General features: G+C 40.0%; 1 protein-coding gene and 1 long non-coding RNA gene across 6 annotated transcripts in view; both read right to left on the bottom strand.

The window, feature by feature from the left end:
• The window catches only part of LOC108261157 (transcriptional protein SWT1), a 106,300-nt gene that overhangs the window by 51,486 nt on the left and 41,945 nt on the right, over positions 1–12,869 (bottom strand). The window lies entirely within an intron of this gene.
• Positions 8,490–11,057, bottom strand: LOC108262418 (uncharacterized). Its single transcript, XR_008398128.1, has 3 exons — positions 11,008–11,057; positions 8,691–10,640; positions 8,490–8,584 (listed from the first exon to the last, which is right to left on the bottom strand). It is a non-coding gene; the product is annotated as an uncharacterized LOC108262418 (long non-coding RNA).

Below are 12,869 nucleotides of genomic sequence, written 5' to 3'. Positions count from 1 at the left end.
ACAGAATAACTTTGCCAACCACATTAGTGGATATAATGCTAATGAAACCCTTCCAAGTGTTAATAAATGATGTAATCATTAATCAATAATGATATAATCAGTCTATATTTATGAACACTACAGTGTTACCAAAATAAATCATAGATTAGACTCAAATCCAATCTGATAGCATTCAAAAGTTCAGGTCATTCTGATACCCATATTCGGTATTTATTGCTATTTATAACTTGATAAAATGACATAACTTATAACTTAATAATAATTATTTATAATTAATATATAATAATAATTTATAACTAATTTATAAATAATAATAATTTATAACTTTGACAAAATGACTTCTAGAGTAAAATCCTAAACCCTGGTAAATGGAGTAAACTTTTTTGTTACATATTTAACTATAATTCATTTGAACACTGATCAAGTCTGTTTTCACTGAATATTAACTTTTATTGTGTATTTAAATACTTTACCTTTAACATAAAGCCTGATGTCTCTGTGGTCCTTCTCAGTCCTGCACCTGTAGTCTACCGCATCCTTTTCTCTCAGGTCAGATATGAACAGAGACAGATTAGCAGGAGAAATGTGATTAAACAGCTGATGTCTGCCACGGTAGTGTTCATCATTTAACACTTCTGTCAGACGTCCTGTTCTGTCGCTCTCCCAGGTGAATATCTGAGGTTTGGTGTGCAGGTCAGAGCAGGAGCAGGGGAACAGCACTGAACCACCTTTGTGTCGTGTGATTGTTGTCGGATTATCAGCAGAGAGAGAACAGCCTACAGAAACAAACATACAAAAACTCACAATCTACTGAATACAATATGAAGTACAACATTTCAAAATTAAATTTTAAGAAAATACTTCAGTACATTTAATTCCGAAAACTTGAACCTACTACACGGCAAAACGCAGATCAGGAAAGTGAACTGAATTAGTAATGTAAAGTGGGCGGGGTTAACAGACTGAGGTAAATTCGTTGCCGTTAGCTTGGCCGGCTAAGGCATGATGGAGATCACAAAAAAGGTTTCAAACGCTGTGACAACTGTTTTCTTGGTTAAACCTTCAACAAGTTAACAATTTAATCGGGTATTGTTAAACAAGTCCTGTTTAACCAAGGTTTAATACTTAAAAAGAGCTGAAGCGCTGTCTTCCGCCATTTTTTTCTGATCTCGTCCGCACCAGTCCTGTTGCATTATGGGATTTTTGACTCGCGTAGTGTCCATCGGTTGCACGCTGCAAAATCTCACCGCAAGCAGTACACCATCCGGGTATTTCTCTCCTACTGAGAATTCGGACATAACTACTACCCCTCTGGTGTACTGCTGTTCGCCTACTGTGTAGTAGGTAGTACACCATTTCAGACGCAGCCAGCGTGTTACAACACACAATGTGCAGATTTCTTTAAACTGATCAGTTTCCAGTTTTAACAATTATTTACACACATTTCTCAATAATTCACTTCTTCAAAACTCTTAAAAAAATATGAACACAGTACTGACAAATGCATTTAACTAGTGTTTAAAAATAACAGTAAATAAGGCATAATGCAGGAAGTGAAGATGGTCACTGACAGAGAGACAGCAGAAAAAGGTGTGAAATTCACACACATCTATTTACAGCTAAGACCAGAATGAAGAAGTGACAGAAGTTACAGGAAAATAACTTTTCTATTACACTTTATATGAGTTATTATAGATACATTCACTAAGACAGAGATTGTGAGAGATGTAATTCAGTAAATGTAAAAACATACACTGTAAGTATTATAGGGATGTAAAATAATCTCACTGTAGATCTGTTGGTCCTATTAATATTATAACAAGTAAGTAAAGTTGTTCTTAATTAAAACTCTAAATGATAAATATTTGATCATTTTACTAATATTCTCTCTCCTTTCTGTAATAGAAATACTGATTCTTCTACACACACACCCCAGTGAAACACGCACTCACACACATTCACATACACACACACACACACACACACACACACACACACACACACACACACACGCTCTGTCACTTCACTCTCCTGCAGTGACGTGAAACACAGCAGACAAAAGATACAAGCACTTCATCATTACTGATTCTTCTGCACACACACCAGTGAAACACACACACACCAGTGAAACACACACACACACACACACACACACTGTCACACTACCGGAGTGTCTCTCTTTTATATACTTTGGTTTTCAGGGAATAACTGCTGTGTGATTTCTCATTTTTGAAAATCTCTTTCATCACTCTTTCAATGACTCAATTTCATTGTATATGCAGTATTAATATTTATTCATAGATTTTTTTCATGTGGTGGTTTTATCATATTCATAGTATCATTGTTATTTGTCTTAGGTGCCACTTTCTCAGTTGCTCAAGTGAAGTTTGTTAGATGACCCCTAGGAAGCCTGAAGGACCGAGTCAACACAACAGAAGACTTCAGGAGACAAACTTGTTCTGAGGTATTACGACGTGACGAAACTTCATTTTAATTCAATATAAATGACACATGACACTTTTTATGAACTGAAAAATACTACTACAACCACTTAGAGTAATAATAATAATAATCATCATCATCATCATCATCTAAACTAGATCATGTGACTTTAGTGAGTATATTAAAAATGGGAAAAGTATGTGAACCTCTAGGATTAGCAGTGTAATCTGAAGGTGAAATTAGAGTCAGGTGTTTTCAATCAATGGAATGACAATCAGGTGTGAGTGAGCATTCAGTTTTATTTGAAGAACAGGGATCTATCACAGTCTGATCTTCACAACACATGTTTGTGGAAGTGTATCATGGCATGAACAAAGGAGATTGCTGCGCCTTTGCAGTTTGCTAAAGATCATGTGGACAAGCCAGGAGGCTATTGGAGAAATATTTTGTGGATAGATGAGACCAAAATAGAATTTTTGGTTTAAATGAGAAGCGTTATGTTTGGAGAAAGGAAAACACTGCATTCCAGCATAAGAACCTTATCCCATCTGTGAAACATGGTGGTGGTAGTATTATGGTTTCAGACTGTTTTGCTGCATCTGGTCCAGGACGACTTGCCATCATTGATGGAACAATGATTTCTGAATTATACCAGCGATTTTTAAAGGAAAATGTCAGGACATCTCCATGAACTGAATCTCAAGAGAAAGTGGGTCATGCAGCAAGACAATGACCCTAAACACACAAGTGATTCTACCAAAAGAATGGTTAAAGTTAATGTTTTGGAATGGCCAGGTCAAAGTCCTGACCTTAATCCATTAGAAATGTTGTGGAAGGACCTGAAGCGAGCAGTTCATGTGAGGAAACCCACCAACATCCCAGAGTTGAAGCTGTTCTGTACTGAGGAACGGGCTAAAATTCCTCCAAGCCGATGTGCAGCACTGATCAACAGTTACTGCAAACGTTTATCTGCAGTTATTGCTGCACAAGGGGGTCACACCACATACTGAAAACAAAGGTTCACATACTTTTGCCACTCACAGATATGTAATATTGGATGATTTTCCTCAATAAATAAATGACCAAGTATAATATTTTTGTCTCATTTGTTAAATTGGTTCTCTTTATCTACTTTTAGGACTTGTGTGAAAATGTGATGATGTTTTAGGTCATATTTCTGTAGAAATATAGAAAATGTATGTGTGTGTGTGTGTGTGTGTGTGTGTGTCTGTGTGTGTGTGTCTGTGTGTGTGTGTTCTTGCTTGCTGTAATCATTAGACTAAAATTAGCCCTAGCTATGCCCCTGGTCTCAGCATGTCAGAGTAACCACATGATTGTGGCCAGGGCAGCATGGGGGCTGATGGGAGAATGGCTACTTCCTCTTTCTCTCAGCATCAGTTAACCGACATTGTGCCATGCACAGAGAATACTGAGTAATACTCCACACTCAACGAGCACACGGTCATACATCCCTTACAATCTTTTTTATACTTGGTTACATACCTTTCACAACACTGAGGTCCCTCTATCTCTCTCTCTCTCTCTCTCTCTCTCTCTCTCTCTCTCTCTCTCTCCACAGGAACACCTTATCATTCCTATCACAGTGAACTGAAAAACACTAATATCAGGTAACACACTGAAAACCCCAACAAGTCGACTGTACTTAACTGATTGAATAAACTTGTTCCCTCAATTTAGGGCGTACTCACACTAGGCCCGGTTGTCTTGTACTGTGCCCAAGTACGACTGCCCCCCCACCCCACCCCCCACCCCCCGCTGACCTGCACTCACATTGTGCTTAACGTTCTGGGCCTGAACACGCTTACATCATTATGATGCAGCTTTTTGTTTGGAAGAAAACAGGAAGAAAATCGCTCTGGCACATCACAATGGAGTCCATCATTGTAACGTTACTTATTTTTTTTAGGTTCGCTTTTACTTGACTTTTTAATTATTTTTTGACTGTTGGTATGTTTGCTTATTTTTATGACTTGTGTCTACATGTGATTCTCTGTTTTTCTCTGAACAACGTAAGGTGGATCAGTTTGTTAACCTCCTCAAAAGGCAAAAGGCACACGCATGCGTGCACACACACAAACGCAAACACACACACACGCACACACGCACGCATGCACACACGCACGCACGCACGCACACACGCACGCACGCACACACCTGCATGCACTCACACACACACACGCACACACGCACACATGCAGGCATGCACACAATTATAACTAGGGGCAATTTATCAATCTCTCTCTCTCTCTCTCTCTCTCTCTCTCTCTCTCCACAGGAGCACCTTATCATTCCTATGACAATGAACTGAAAAACACTAATATCAGGTAACACACTGAAAACCCAACAAGTCGACTGTACTCAAGTGATTGAATAAACTTGTTCCCTCAATTTAGGGCGTACTCACACTAGGCCCGGTTGTCTTGTACTGTGCCCAAGCACGACTCCATTGTGATGTGCCAGAGGCCCACATGCACGCACATACACATGCACGGACACACACATGCACGGGCACACACATGAATGCACACACACACATGTGCACACACCTGCATGCACTCACACACACATGCACGCATGCACACAATTATAACTAGCGGCAATTTATCTTGGTCAGTCCACCTACTGGTGTATTTTAGGAGGTGGGAGGAAACCAGAGAACCCAGAGGAAACCCACATGGACATGGGGAGAACAAGCACAGAAACTCCACACAGACAGAAGCCCGAGCTCAGGACTGAAGCGGGGACCCTGGAGCTGTGAGGAGACAACGCTACCCACTGCATCACCACACTGCTCATAGATCCACAGAGTTCCCCTTTTGTATAGATGGTAATGAATAAAAAACACAACAGCTGTGTAACGCTAAACTGGAAATTAGCTGTTATTATTATTTATTTAAATTAGTTTATTTAGTTTTACAACAATTTATTTATAAGTAATGAGAGTGACACAGTTCAGTCCACATAGACCGCTGTTGTAAGTTTTGAAAATGTGAAGACAGTATTGATAAAGGCATGCAACTAATTTAAAAAAAAATCTCTCTCGCTCATTATATACGTACATACATACATACGTACATACATACATACATACATACATACGGCATGATGCAGGAAGTGAAGATGGTCACTGACAGAGGGACAGCAGAAGAAGGTGTGAAATTCACACGCATCTATTTATAGCTAAGACCAGAATGAAGAAGTGACGTACAGGTTACAGGAAAAGAACTTTTCTATTACACTTTATATGAGTTATTATAGATACATTCACTAAGACAGAGATTGTGAGAGATGTAACTCAGTAAATGTGTAAAAACATACACTGTAAGTATTATAGGACTGTAAAATAATCTCACTGTAGATTCCTCCTTATTCATTCACCCACCTCTCTTCATCAGTACATTTTAGACTGAAGTTAATCAGGAAGAAAAAATCCACATGATCAAAGCTGAACAGGTCTAAATAAGGAGATTATAACACAAGGCATGACGTGTATGTTTACCTTGTGTATAAAGATTACTGCTGTCTTTGGACAATTTGGTTGTTCAGGAACAGGGCTGAACTACGGCCTACTGTAAACCCAGTCTGGACAGAAACCACATGAACTAAACACAAAGCAGCTGAACTAAGAACTGGCTAATATTCTCTCTCCTTTCTGTAATAGAAAATAGAAAATAACTTCACTCACCTGCAGCGACGTGAAACACAACAGACAAAAGATACAAGCACTTCATCATTACTGATTCTTCTGCACACACACCAGTCCCTCAAAGTGACCACGACACACACTGTCACACTTCCTGAGGGTCTCTCTGTTATATAGTGTGATTATCAGGAAACCACAACAACCACTGTCTCATTCTTTCTTTTTGAAGAGTGATTTCATCACTCTTTCCATGACCCAATTTACTTTTTATATGCAGCATTAATATTTATTCTAAAAAAATAAAATAAAATAGAGATATTTTATCTCATGTGGTGGTTTTATCTTACTTCATAGTATCAGCATTGTTATCTTTCTTAGGCATCATTTTCTTAATGCTTGCTTGTAGCCTTTTCTTTAGATGAAATTTTATCTAAATAAACAAATGAATGCATTATAAATTAATCTAAGTGTTTTGAATGTGTAAAGTTTCTCCTCGCATTAATGTTTCTATACTTTATGATATCAAGTGAAGATTGTTAGATGACCCCTAGGAAACCTGATGGACCGAGTCCGACACACCAATAGACGGAAGTGAGCTATGGCTAAGCGGCTAAATAGCGACATCTTGTGCTATAAAGCTGCTACTACAGCTGGTCTACAAATAATTAGGTTCATTGGGCTCATTAGGTTTGTTCACAAGATTAAAAATAATAATAATAATAATAAAATAATTAAAAAAAACCAAACAAACACCAGAAAATTAGAAAGGGTACAAAACAAACAAATTCTACTAACGAGGGAAAACACAGAACTTACATATGAGAACCAATCAGGGGAAAGACAAGACAGGTGTGTACAGAAAATCAGAGGAACCAAGGAAGAAATTCTTGGATTCTTGGAAACTTTATTTGTTTTTCACATTTCAGCTCAGAATCAAAAATCACACCAGGGTTCCTCACCTAACATTCCTAACATTGGTGGCTAAAGGGCCCAGATGTAGAGAAAGCTGTCTGGCTAACTTTGATGGACCAAAAAACACCACTTCAGATTTTGACTCATTAAGATGCAAAAAACGGGATGCCATCCACACCATTATTTCATCCAAATAATCAAGCAGAGATGCAAGTTTGTGTCACGAATCAAGGATGGGTTCGGAAGCAATCGCAGATAAGAACGTTTATTAAACAAATACACAACAAAACAAAGACACTAAGACAACTAGACAAAACACTATGGCATGAAACAAAATGCAGTGACATGGAACACGGAAGTCTAAGACAACGAAAGACAGAGAAACGGTGCACACAGTGTATATATACACACAAGAATGCTCATTAACAGACACGTGAAACAGGTGCAGGTGGTCATGTGACATTTAGTGCAGTGCAGTGTCTGATGGGAACTCGAGTCCAGAGTTTCCGGATACATGACAGTTTGGAGTGATCATTACATTTCAGAGGCAGATACAACTGGGTATGGTCTACATAACAATGATATGCTACACTGTGTTTGAGAGTTTAATCCCAAAGGGAGCATATATAGAGAAAACAGCACAGGGCCAAGACAAGAACCTCGAGGAACCTCAGATGAGATGGGCTTAGAGCTCACTAATTCCACAGCAAAGGTTCTCCTATATAAATAGGATGAGAACCACTTTAGGGAACGCCCATTAATCAGGGCCTTGACTCCGCTCAGCAGAGCTTTACTGCACAGGTTCTTATCGTTGCTATAAAATAATGGAAATGATGAAAGAAAAACTCAAAAACAAAAAAGAACCAAAACCAGTTTAGAGTTAAACCTCAGGGTAATCTCAGTGGATAATCTCACCTTTGTACATTTGTACCTAAGAACTGCTGCTGCACTCATACTTAGATCAGACTATTCCAGGACTCTTCTTCATAATATGCTTCAGGACTGTTTGACTTTTTAGAATATAATGAATTATAACAGCACTATCCGATATCAGGGCTGCTATTTAAACATAAACAGAGCTAAATAAAACATTTGTGAGATCCCTTATTATTACTAAAGTTACACCAGATATGTTGTGTTAATACCTCAATCAAGTCCATTTTATTTATTTACTTATTTATTTTTACGTATTCCATTAACAATTAAACATTAAACAGTTAATAACTCTCCCTCACTCTCACTCATTAAAAATGTAAATGCTCGTAACAGATTATTGTCTATTGTGACATTGTTTATTGTTAAAAGCACTATTAAAATATCCAAAGGGGTCCAGCAGGCCACTATGAGCAAATCAGAAGATAAAAACAAGGTCTTTTGTTCAACGCGTGATTAGCAAACAATTCCAGATGTGACCCCAAAGATGTCCTCCTAAAGATGCCTGAACAATTCTGAGTCTTGAATGTACGGCTTACGTGCACAGCATGATAGTGCCCTCTGGATACAACGTCTTGTACTGGAGACAGCACTGCAGCACCAGATCGTCATTATCCTCCACGTTCAGCCTGCCTGAAACAATGTTAACAAACAGCGCCATCACCTGGTGAGCTGCTGCATGCATTCATACAAAGAACAAATTAAAAAACTAACAAAACACACAAAATCAGCAGCTCACAGGCAGCGTGAGACACCTGCTGCATGGACTGGCTCCAGAGACGCGGCTCTTGGTTCTTCAGGGAGGTGTAGATGTAGTCCACAGCTGGCCTTTGACAGTTTCCTGTTTTTTAACGAGTCCAGCTCCTGTAGAGCCACCCAGGGAACCAGCAGCGTCGGGAAGCCCAGAGCTGCAGCACAGAAAGAGTTACTTAACCAGTTAAACCCGATCTCCTTGCTGTCAAAAATCAAATACTGTTTAAATCTGAATGATCAAGTTTACATATTTTTTCTCTTTATATCAATAGTAGTAGTGTTGTAGTACTAGAGCGATGGAAAAACTGTCCAAAATGCAAAATAAAAATACACTAAAAGAGTTTTCTGAAGAAAAAAAGAAACCCACCCTGAACCAAGTTTTCTAATTAATAAATAAATAACTAGATTTTTTGGGGTTTCCATTCCGAGATATGCGCTTCATTTGACTTCCTGTGCCCCGTCTTCAATAACTCCTTTCTCTCTCGGCTGCCAACGTCGGCCTGTTCAAATCTTCTCGTGGTCACTGAGTAATCCAAGATGGCAGCGTGGCAGTAGCAGGATGCTGGACGTTTAGACTCTTTACTCTGGCTCTTCCTCCACTCAGGCCGCTCTTTGGTTGGGGCTTCAGGAATTTGGTTGCTGGAGCTCGTAGTTGAGGTAGATGTATAACATGGTGAGGAAGAGTGCTTCACTGAGCTGTGCAACGCCCTGTACTCGCGGCCACGAGAGTGTCTGTTTACTTCCGATTTTTCCTTCATGCATCCGTAATCAGCTGCAGTCCTCTAGGCAACTTCATGGGTACTGATAGATGTACGCCAGATGCAGAGAGAAGGGTCTGTGTGTGAGACAAGAGGATGTGCGCTTGGTGCTGAAGGAACTGGACCCTACAGGAGTTACAGTGAGGAGAGCCAGACGTCTCAGACGGCACGACTACTTTTCTAAGGGACCCAACATGATTTGGCATTTGGACTCATACGATAAGTTAAAACCATACGGCATTTGTATTAATGGTTGCATTGACGGCTTTTCGAGGAAGATTATCTGGCTTAATGCATACACAACTAGTAGCGATCCAAAGCTAATAGGCAGTTACTATATTGAAGCGGTGGAGCGTTTGGGAGGATGCCCAAGAGTTGTTAGGGGGGATCAGCGTTTCCTTTACATCAATCATGCAGATGAAACTCTTGACAGCTATTTGGATGGTGCAAGTACGGCCAACCGAAGGATGGAGTACTGGTGGGGGTTTCTGCGCAAGGAACATATATTCTATTATATATTTGGGCTCTTGAAGAATTGCTTTATGAGCCATCGTTTGGATGGCAACTTCCATGGTGTTTTTTGGAGGGATGCAATGAGAGCCCTTTCTTCTCAAGAGGTAAAGCAAATCCTCTTCATCACATTCCTCCAGTGGGCGATGATGAGCCTTTGCAATGGCAGATCGTTCAGTCAGAGAGAGGTAGTTGTGGAAAGATGACATCAGGACATCATCACTGACTGAGTCAATTCCATGCATGCATGCTAAAATGAAAGCACTGGAAAGCCTCAGTGGCAGAACACCAAGGTCAAGTAATCCTTTTACCCAGATCCTTCCTACTGCCTCCCATTCAGCTTCACAGAAGTCTGGTCTCAGTCGAGGAACACGCTCATCTTCCCCTTCACATTGTTCAAGGAACTGATCCCAGAATGCAGTGCAAACTTCTCTGTACACTCCTGCATCATCTACAGCATTCTCATTTACAAATTCCATCTTCAGAGTAGATTGAATTATGCTGCTATCCATGAACACAGCCAAAAGGTCTTCTACAACCTTTACCCTGTGTATTAAAGCATGAACATCTTTTGGATTTGCTGAGGTTCCAGATGAAATTGTAGGAGGAAGGTGGTTTCTTGAATGTAATGGAAAATCTTCTGGTGCTGGAGGCATTTTGCTACCCATCTATAAAAAGGTAAAACAAAAACATTTAGAACTATTATTCCAAGATTTCTTTACAATGTTGTTCAAATAAAAACAATTTCAAACAATTAGTTCAGTCAAAAATAATTTTCCCACCCTCGTATTGTTGTCTAATCTGAACAAGATTTTCTTTTGTCACTGCACAGTGGCACATTTATGTATAATTCAGTCAAATTACAAAGTAATCAGCTTTTTAAAATATACTGTGTATAAAATGATAATTACACTTATTCTCAATCGCGTTGGCACAAAACAGTCTTAACATCCTCTAAACTGTACGTTCAATAGTCACAACTGTTTGCTGGAACATCAGAACTCTATTGCATGTCTGCAGAATGCAGAAACTTACCCAAAACATTTCATTCAAAATAAAAAGTGTTTTTGTCGTTATGTGAGCCACACGGCTCCACCAAAAAGGCGCTAGATTTGTCGTTAGGCGTTTTTTTTTTTTTTTTTTTTTTTTTGCAATAAAGTCACTAAAGGGGTCTGAAAAGTCGCTAAGTTAGCAACACTGGTCTGCACTGACAGCTAAAAGATAAAAGGCAGGCTAAGCTCCGCCTCTCCCCAGAAAAAAGAAAATACAGAGGGAAAGGGAAAGCAGGGTTTTTCATTTCTGTACATTCTATTAGAAAAGCAATAAAATACACAGAGAACCCAAATGATGCCCTGTCTGTTTTTATTCTTGAAAACAATTTGTGACCCCATCCCCCCCCCCGCTGGATTGAGCCATTTACTTGAAGTTATTGGAGAGCGAGAGACAGAGTGAGAGAGAGAGAGTGAGAGAGAGAGAGAGAGAGAGAGAGATGATTATATAAAAATAGAACAAACAAATAAATAAATAAATATCGATAAGCCTACTTGTTCACAGGGTTTGTTCGGTTTTTTTTTATTACTGCAGAAAATATAATAAATAAATAAATAAATAAATAAATAAATAAATAAATAATGATACTCTCTCTCTCTCTCTCTCACACACACACACACACACACACACACAATAACTGCATGTCAATGGCTCAATCCTCCTCTTCGCCTCGTGGCCGCCCCAGTTGCACGCCTGCCACTCCACTGTACTGGTCCTGCGACGTCTGCCTGGTTTGTTGGTTAAAAGATCAGCACCAACTCTCGTCAGATGCCGATCCCAGCGGTGCCTCCAAATTTCTCTTACAGGCCTCAAGCATGAGTAACCCGTGAACAGATATTGTGTCCTGTTTTGTAGAGGAAAATCAGACACAGGAGATGTTACTTGTGATTGCTCAGCAAGCTGTTCTCTGTCTGAGGAGCGGAAGCATCGCGCAGCCTTACTAGCGCTCACATAAATGAACACTCCCCCTTGTGGCATAATCAAGCAATTGCACCCTCAAAAATACTACTCAAATCCATTGCAAAAATATATTCAAATTGTTCCTTTTATACAGGCCAATACACAAAACAACTCAACAATTGTGACAATACATTTGTAGGCGTCACAGATGCACATTATTTAAGACTTTAAAATGATTTTTTTTTAATGCAAAATTAAGTTTCTTTTACCTGATACAGGATGTAAAACTTCATCAAACCTGTTTGAGACGTCTGTTTCCAGAATTTTTCCATCCGTTTGTGACAAGTGTAATATTAAGGCAGAATCAGGTCCGCTACTGGCCAAATGGGTGCCCTAAGCAGAATTGTATTGTTGTGCTCCCCCTACACCTCTCCCTCACTCCCTCCCTTCTCCCTCCCTCTCCCTCCCCTTCCCTTTCGTCTCCTCCCTCCCCTTTCGTCTCCTCCCTTACACCCTCCCTCCTCTTTAGTCTGCTCACTCACTCCCTCCCTCCCCTTCCCTCTCCTCCCTCCCCTTCCTTCTCCTCCCTCACTCCCTCCCTCCCCTTTCATCTCCTCCCTCACTCCCTCCCACCTCTTCCCTCTCCTCCCTCACTCCCTCCCTCCCCTTTCATCTCCTCCCTCACTCCCTCCCACCTCTTCACTCTTCTCCCTCACTCCCTCCCTCCCCTTTCGTCTCCTCCCTCATTCCCTCCCTCCCCTTCCCTCTCCTCCCTGCCTCCCTCCCCTTTCGTCTCCTCACAAACATTGATATAAATCAGTGGTTCTCAACCATTTGTAACGAAAGCCCCCCCTATCATGTAGCTTGTGGCAACTGCCACAATAAATTAGTGTGGAACTAATTTATTACGCATCCCATCTCAAGCCTACATTGCTAATTCCAAAACA

Source organism: Ictalurus punctatus, chromosome 2, assembly GCF_001660625.3.
Source record: "Ictalurus punctatus breed USDA103 chromosome 2, Coco_2.0, whole genome shotgun sequence".
Lineage (NCBI taxonomy): Eukaryota > Metazoa > Chordata > Actinopteri > Siluriformes > Ictaluridae > Ictalurus > Ictalurus punctatus.
Note: the sequence above shows the minus strand (reverse complement) of the source record. Positions and strands in the feature narration are given on the sequence as shown.